Source organism: Musca autumnalis, unplaced genomic scaffold (genome assembly GCF_047663935.1).
Source record: "Musca autumnalis isolate F117 unplaced genomic scaffold, ASM4766393v1 scaffold_5, whole genome shotgun sequence".
Lineage (NCBI taxonomy): Eukaryota > Metazoa > Arthropoda > Insecta > Diptera > Muscidae > Musca > Musca autumnalis.
This window is the reverse complement of record NW_027412088.1, coordinates 165109755-165118932: the sequence shown is the minus strand read 5'-3', so window position 1 is coordinate 165118932 and position 9178 is coordinate 165109755. Positions and strand designations below refer to the sequence as shown.

General features: G+C 36.4%; 1 non-coding gene across 1 annotated transcript; it reads left to right on the top strand.

Annotated features, from left to right (window-relative positions):
• Positions 1–8406: 8406 nt before the first annotated feature.
• On the top strand, positions 8407–8478 carry TRNAD-GUC (transfer RNA aspartic acid (anticodon GUC)). The gene has a single exon. It is a non-coding gene; the product is annotated as a tRNA-Asp (tRNA).
• Positions 8479–9178: the final 700 nt, after the last annotated feature.

The following is a 9178-nucleotide window of genomic DNA, read 5'->3' as shown; positions in this document are numbered from 1 at the left end:
ACAGTAATTGAAAACTCTCTAATACATCGCAAAAGCATTGGAACGTTCATTCAAACAGTTTTGGCCTTAAGAATGTGCAAACTTTTCGGAAAATGTCGATAAATGACATTGTGCTACAAAATTTGACCCGAAAAATATTCAAGTGTTCTGATGTAAAATTATATCGTGTTGGGATCCATGGACAACGACAATGCCTTTATTTCGTTTGGGTCACTTAGTTTTATTTTTTTATAACGGTAAAAGTAGTGAAAATCTGGGTTTCTTACATTTTCAAATTTAAACGGGCATATCTTATTTTTTCCACAACGGATTTCTTTTGATCCTTCTTCCTTTTAAAGGGGTGAATAATGTCTTTTGAATAAGCTATTATTGTTTTAAATCGTTTAACAAATGGCTAAGTTATAGTGGTTTATGTCTGAAAAACCCCACAAAAACCTATAAAGGAATTTCTCATAATTTTCAAAAATATAATGTTTTTTGTTTTGTTCAATATTTATTTTGAAAATTATGAGAAATTCCTTTATAGGTTTTTGTGGGGTTTTTCAGACATAAACCACTATAACTTAGCCATTTGTTAAACGATTTAAAACAATAATAGCTTATTCAAAAGACATTATTCACCCCTTTAAAAGGAAGAAGGATCAAAAGAAATCCGTTGTGGAAAAAATAAGATATGCCCGTTTAAATTTGAAAATGTAAGAAACCCAGATTTTCACTACTTTTACCGTTTTAAAAAAATAAAACGAAGTGACCCAAACGAAATAAAGGCATTGTCGTTGTCCATGGATCCCAACACGATATAATTTTGCATCAGAACACTTGAATATTTTTCGGGTCAAATTTTGTAGCACAATGTCATCTATCGACATTTTCCGAAAAGTTTGCACATTCTTAAGGTCAAATCTGTCTGAAGGAGCGTTCCAATGCTTTTGCAATGTATTAGAGAGTTTTCAATTACTGTCTTGGCTACAATGTTTGTCTTTGTGTTGGATCGAAAATCTCAATGGTTTGGCTGTTATATGCCAAAATATCCAAAAAACTTCAATAAAAAACTTAAAGTCAAAATCGGGAGGCTCGATTTTCACGGTAGATATATGGTCCAGTAGACTTTTTTGCTCAGTTCAACCCCAGGAATCAGAAACGCGAAGGGCTCATTAAGGTTTTTTTCCTTCCACACAAATCGCCCCACCCTAGTGGACATATATAGTTTATCTTCGAACTTAAACTATTTTTGACAAAATATTACGAAGGCCAAATTTTGGACCGAATTGGCAGATCCGTTCGAGATTTATCTTGCGCTCCAACCACTACACACTGTGTCATAGGGTTTTTTTGCACCTTTCAGACTACTTTATCAGGAAGTATGGACTTGTCCCTGATGAAACTTGTACCGTCGAATGGGGGACAGTGAACACAAGTTGCTACAACAAAAATCAAAGCGATTCGGGAGCAGGTCCTAAACTGTACTTTTCCGAAATTTTGTGTGGGAGGTACCCGAAGGAGTGCATATTATCACATCGAAATGGCTGAAATTTTGTATTTAGTCTTCGTTGGTGGTATACAACTTTCCACCTGAAATTTTTCGATGTTCATATAGCCCCCATAGAACGGTACTTCCACCGAAATGACTGAAAATTGGTATTTGGTATTCCATAGATGTATAAAATATTTCCGAAGAGAATTATAAGTATAGGTCCACGTCTTCATATAGCCCCCATAGAATCGTACCTCCCCATTTCCATTATTTTGAAGGTTGTGGCCACAATATCCCAACGAAATGGCTGAAATTTGGTATTTAGTCTTCGTTGGAGTATTCAACTTTCAACCAGGAATTTGTCGGTATAGGTCCACGTGTTTTTTTGGCCAGAAAAATCGATTCCCGAACCATTGTCCACCGTTGGTATTTGTTTTTTGTTCTTCTTGTTTTCTACTGATACTTTTCACGTGAGTTACGTGTGGCTACTGCTTGTAAAGTACCTTCTCTCGCATTCTGCTTTTCGGTTGCCATTAAAATCTCCTAGTACAATTTTAATGTCATGGGCGGCAGGACTCTGGTCACATGTTTTTTCTAAGCGCTCGTAAAATGTATCTTTGGTATGCACGTCATTGTCTTCTGTGGGGGCATGGACTGATGTTGTAAAATTTTCATTTTATCCGAATTGGAGCAAGGCTTTAATCCACCGAGGTGAAACTGGAGACCAGTGGGTATTCTCTAATTCATTTTTTGGTTACCGACAAAAATCGGTAAATATAAATGCTTATAATTTCGGCAATTAACGAAATTTTTCGGTAAGTTAGGAATCAAAATAAAGTTGACGTTAAGTTCTACCGTTAGTAACAGTGTTGTCAGCTTTTATTGGTACTTTTCATTCATAATTGTACGTTTTAATTCTAACGATTTTTGTTGGTAACTAAAAATGAGTTACAGAATTCCACTACAGATTTTTCAAACCCCGACTAAATACAAATTTGCAACCAAAATCGTGCTTTATATGATGACAACTATGTATGCATAAAGTAGAGCGTCACCTTTAGGTGTTGTTTGACATCTTTCCCAATCCATTGTATTCCCTGTATGTCAGTAATATCGGCTTTGTACTGCAAGTACATCTGCGTAAACTATAAAGAGTCCGAGTTTTTACACTCACAATACCAATGTCAAATACAGGAGAATTCTCCTGTGCCAGTCTTGTGGATTCTCTTAAAGTTCTAACTTTCTTTTGTCCATTTCTTGCCCTAATACGAGCGTCAATAATCGTCAATTGCTTCAATATCTCAGTTGGGAAATAAGTGGGATTCCGGGTAACCGAGTGATTAGTGCAATCTATCCTAGGATGATAGTTGGGCTTCCACATTGAAGCCCCTATCCCGGCTTTGCAAAAACACATTTATGTTGTGAATCGTCGCTTACTCTAAGACCGTTATGCGCTGTTCGGGAACTACTCTTCTTAAGGATCAGCTGTCGTCGTTTAGTCTAATTTTCGGTCACCCTTCAATATTTTATTATTTATTTTTTGGAATATCGAAATATAAATCCTATCTTCTAAAATTAAAAATATGTAAAAAATGCATTACAGATGTTATCATATCCTCAATGGATCGATCATTCATAAAAACTCATATAAATACCATTGACAGTTCTCGTGACATGTGTAATATTCGGCTAATAAATGTTCTTTTCGTAGGACATTAGTGTAAATTACTGTGAAAAGTTTACAAAGATTAGACAGACATACGCATCACGGAACCAAGCGAGACGAAATTACACAAAAAGGCCATTTACAACATCTGTTATGGTCGGATGTTCCCATATTTGCAATATTGCAAAAATTTTTATGAGATGGATGATGCACTTGTTACGTGCACATATCTGGTGGTCTGGTGTGGTTATGAACGAACACAGATAGTCAGTCCAAACGTAAATCATCCCCTTTTTATTGCCCTTTTAAGAGGAAATCGCTTAAAAATCCCTATCATATGTGAGCTAACCACAAAATTTGCCTTTGCTTCAATCACTCTGTTCTCTCTAGGTCGAGGACGTATTTTCAATAAATTTCAAGAACATTTCGATTTTGTTGTACCACCCCTTACATTTCAAAGAATTACGCACTCCACACAAAAACAAAAAACCACACTCAGACAACGTGCACCACGAGAACACATTGAGTTGATTGCATTTACAGTCATAATTTAATAAATTGTATAAAATATTTATTGCCTTAGCAATGGAGTATAGCTACTACCACGGCTGTAAAGCATTCTCGCATTTCCCAATCATCGTCTAGCTTGAATGGTGGAAAATTCGATTATACGCAATACCATTGAATTAACACGGTATAGCGAAGTGATTTTACCAGGGGGAGCGTTGTTTGAATTTCATAGTTATAACGCTGGTTATTTTTATGCGATCAACCCTTAATCTAGGGTAATCGGAGTTGGCTGGCTAAAACCATTGAACTGGTACTTTCGCTTTCGCCAGCAATAGACAGCAGTACTTAATCTAATTAATTCCAATCCATTCAAAGCAATATCCCACCAAACTTATTCATATTTCAAAATTATCCAATAAATTTATTCATTATTCATAGTTGGATATTTGGGCTTAATACAAATACATAGCTCCCCCACCATCACGCAATTTCATATCTTTATATTGGTATTTGACAAATTGTTACTGGCATTATATTAAATTGTTGTGGTTATTATTTTTCTGTGTTTTTATAATGAAATATAAAACTTGAGAGTTTTGTTTCACTTATAATAAAAACACACTCTCGCACTCGTCTACACGATTTACATATTTCCATAGTTTAACGGTATTTCATTACTCTGCCATAAAGTCAACACATGATATTGCCCATGAAACCAGAAAATAACTACAAATTTCTGGTGTAAAAGTTGCAATAATTTCATGATAAAGTTTTAATAAGCCATAAACTATAGTCGAATACGTATGAAAAAATATATCCTACACAAATTTGTGTCAGGAGAGTGTTATAAGATTGTTTGCAGTTGGATACTGGAAAGAGAATTGAAGCAGCAAGAAACATTATATGTCCTCGCTCTTCCCATTTACCATATAATGAAGGTCTATAGACATGTTTCTATAGAAGTCCTGTAAATAGTCTTATAAATGGCCTGCGACTCAAATATAGAAAATTTATCTTATTTCGTCTTCGTCTTCAGTTTCATTCAATACGGTTTGTCCTATTTTAGACAGGTGTATTTGTTTCGGCTGTTATTCAAATTCAATATCTTTGAAAAATCTCTGATATTGACCATCAATATATTTCTTAATAATTTAAAGCTCAGACGGCCTACTTTCATTATCAGGTTCTCCCCTTGAAATATATCCAACAGAAGCAGAGGTAATTTTGGTAACGCAAAGCTCAGAAGTTCGATCGTCAAAAAAAAAAAAAAAAATGGAAAGTGGATTAGATTAACGACTATTGCGGCATATATTTGACAATATGCGCTACATACTTTGCATCATTGTAAAGGTGAGATTTTCTGCTTTCATTGTCAGACGTTTCTTTTGAAATACTCGCAATAGAAGCGGGGATATTCGCATAGAAATGAAAATTTGACTTTTACCCAACATAAGTCTTTTGTCTTTTCCGATTCCTGCATATTATCTGACCATAACTATACAAACAAGTAAACAACATTAACTCCGAACTTTTTATTCGCTCCACCATGAAATATTCTAACCTAAAATTAATTAATTACTTTCCTTTCTGCTACCAATGTCCACAATTTTTGTGACCACTAAGAATCCTAATTTCCAATTACATCAAATTTGGGCCAAAAATGTTCAAGCAATTTCTTGATCCAATTTGGCTCGAAAACGTCGATAAAACAAAAAATTCTTGAAACCAGGTGGTACTTCTATATAAGGGCTATTTCAAATCGTGGACCAATGTCAAACATATTTGCTGGAAAAGTTTTTTGAACAGTCCGAGTTATATATGCCAAATTACATTAAAATTGGACAGAAAGCGTCGATAAAAAGGACCGATTACTTACTTACATACTTAGCTGGCTCATTACAGGACATTTGTTCCATAGGCCAACCTAAGAAAAGATCTAAATTTCTCTCTATTTGTTGCTTCGCACTCAGGAATGCCGCGCTTTATCATGTCTTCATCCACTTGTTTGCGCCATCTATTCCTTGGCCTGCCAATTCTGCGTGCACCGACAAGCGGTCCGTATTTATACGCCTTTTTAGCGGGTTCATCTTCGGTCATTCTTATGATATGGCCTAGCCAACGCAATCGCTGCATCTCGATACGTTTTACTTTATTGATGTCGTTGTATAGCAGATACAGTTCGTGGTTCATGCGACGTCGATATTCACCGTCAACGCAGGTTGGTCCGTAGATCTTTCGAAGAATTTTTCTCTCAAACACACCAAGCACTGCCATGTCTGCTTGCGCAAGTACCCAGGATTCGGAGCCATACATCAGCACGGGTGGTATCAGTGTTTTGTAGACGAGATTTTTTATTTGACGAGATGTGGCTTTGTTTTTAAACTGCTTACTTAAACCAAAGTAGCATCTGTTGGCCAATACAATTCTTCTTTTCTTTCACAACTGATGTCGTTTGTTGTGTTTACGGAGGTGCCGAGGTAGACGAAGTCTTTTACTACCTCAAAATTATAGGAACCGACTTCCACAGTTGGTTCGAGCTCAATGGACGCATTGCGCGTCGACACCATAACTTGGTCTTCTCACCGTTTACCGCCAGACCCACTTTAGCAGATTCTCCTTCAACCTTCATAAAGGTATCAGTTACTTATTTTACTGATCGTCCCATGATGTCTATATCATCAGCATAAGCAAGTAACATGTGGCTATTGTTGTTGAAGAGATCACACGAAAGGCTGTCTCCTTGCCTGAAACCCTTTCGGAGAGGTTCTTTCCTATTTTAACTGAGGACCTCGTGTCAGTTGAAGTCATTTTGCAGAGCCGGATGAGCTTTGGGATACCAAATTCAGAAATGGCTTGGAATACCTTTGAACGTAGCGGGCTGTCGAAGGCTGCTTTATAATCGACAAAAAAGTGGTAGGTGTCGATCTGCATCTCTTGGGTCTTCTCCAGGATTTGCCGGAAGGTAAATATCTGGTCAATGGTGGACTTGCCAGGTCTAAAGCCGCATTGGTATGGTCCAATTATCTCGTCGACCATAGGCTTTAGTCGTTCGCACAATATCCCTGACACGATCTTGTAGGCAATAGGGAGTAGACTTATGCCCTATAGTTAGAGCATACAGTCTTATCTCCCTTCTTGTGGACTGGGCACAGGATACTCACGTTCCACTCCTCGGGTACTCATTCTTCCTGCCAGATGGTGCTAACTAGCTGATAAATACACCTTATCAGCGTGTCGCCTCCTGTTTTGAACAGCTCGGCTGGTAAGCCATCGGCTCCTGCTGCCTTATTATTCTTCAGCCGATTTATTGCTGTCTTTACCTCATCTTGGCTGGGCGGTATACATTCAATACCATCTTCGGGGATTGGGTCTGTGGTATCTTCGTCGTCTTCATTGGATACCAACAGTTTTGAAAAATGTTCTTTCCATATCCTGATCACACTATCTGTATCAGTTACCAAATTACCTTGCTGGTCTCTACAGGAGGATGTGCCTGTACCAAAGCCATAAGTTTGATGCTTGTCTCTTTGGCAGAATTTTCGGACTTCATTCTGGTTCCTGTACATCTCGATTTTTTCACACTCTCGCTTTTCCATCTCTCTCTTTTTCCTGCGGAAAAGACGTTTATCCTCTCTCCTTTTCTCTCGATACCTCTCTCGTGCGATACGCGTTGCTACTCCTGATCATACCATGGATTCCTTGGTGGAGGTCTCTGGTATCCAAGTATGGATTTTGCGGCTGTTTGCATGGAGTGGGCAATACTTTGCCAAAGGGGTCAGTCAGAAAGATCTTGTTGTTCAAGTATTTGCTAAATAAGCAAAGGCGTCCTTAATGAGGTACAAATTGGGCTGAAGTTATGTTAGTCACAATGATCCTCTCCAATTTGCCATAGTCGTTTGAGAACATGGTTTTCTTATATGATGGGTGATGATTTAATTAAGCTAATTGTTCTTAATATAAAATTGACAGAAGAAACCGAAAGCCGAAAACCTTTGTCCATAAATAGAAATTAGTATTTTTACAACAAGTAGAGCTCCATGAACGAGTTTCTTTGACTTATCCAATGTTCTCCAGCAAAATAAGTCAAAGTATTTTTTTTTTTTACTTTTATCTCACAACTGTTATAATCGATCTTAACCGCTAAATGCATATTATCGGCCAACCATATAAAATTGTAGGCTTCTTCTATACGCCAAAAATTTTGTGGGAAGTGTTTCGGTTTCCATGCCAAAATTAATAACTGTTTCTAGATTATAATTTAAATGTTTGTTAAATTGCTGATACGATAGCTTCTTCATCATTGATATTCTGATACTATTTTTGAAACTTCATTCCCATGTTTTTGCATAACTTCAAAAACGAAATTATGGAACCAGTAAGCCAATTGAGGTAATAAAACAAAAAATAAAATATCTACAAATATGAGGCGGCCTAATCATTTAATTAAATTCATAATTCTTATCTCTGTTTGGGTGATCGCAAATTTCATATTCAAGATATGTTCAAATATGTTTATGATAAGACGTTTTACCGTTGAGAATAATATACATATGTACATAGTTCGCATAAATAATGATAACCTTTATTTGATGTCGGCTTGTTAAAATGTTATTCTCGTATGTAGCAAATTTGTGATTCTAATTTATGCCCACTGATGAAGATCAGATTACATTTGAGCCTACACATTATGTTTTTTTGAGTTGGATTTCGTTTAAAGTATGGCTTAAATAAATTTGACTATCAACTGATTCCAACATCCTCGATAGTATAGTGGTCAGTATCCCCGCCTGTCACGCGGGAGACCGGGGTTCAATTCCCCGTCGGGGAGTAAACGACAATCTACGGTTGTTCATAAACATGTTTTTTTTGTTGTAAATGAGGTGAGAAGAAAGGAAGCAGATACTAAATTCAAATTTAGAGGTGATCTCCACTCGTAAAGCCCGAAAATGAAATTTTTAAAGAATTTTTCCAAGAAAACTACCAAACTTGTTAGTTAGATATTTTTTATCTGAAAGAGTATAATCTTAATTAGTGCCTGAATTTTTTTCGTTGAAAAATATTATGTGGTTTTGTGGCAAATGACCGTCCGGGAAACCATTTTTTTTTGTAAAAGCGTTTTGCGGTACGAACTCTAGCTCGAAAACTAATTAACCGATCGTCATATATTTTTGTGGGCGTATTTAGAACATAAAGATCTAATCTTTCATCGATCGATTTTTTTTTTTAAATATTAGATTTAATTGAAATGTTGAACCAAAAAACTCAAAACTTCAATTATTGGTTTAAAAAACTGATATTATCTGGTCATTAAACGGGAAACAAAAAAAAAATTAAAAGTAAATTCGATTGATGAAGGACTAGATTTTGATGTCCTTGATAACCTCACAAAACTGTATGACAATCGGTTCATCAGTTTTTGAGCTAGAGTTTTCACCGATTGTGGGCTTATTTAGAACATAAAGATCTAGTCCTGTATCGATCGATTTTTTAAAAAAAAAGTAAGAACGGCGTTAAGGTCGGCCGTGCCG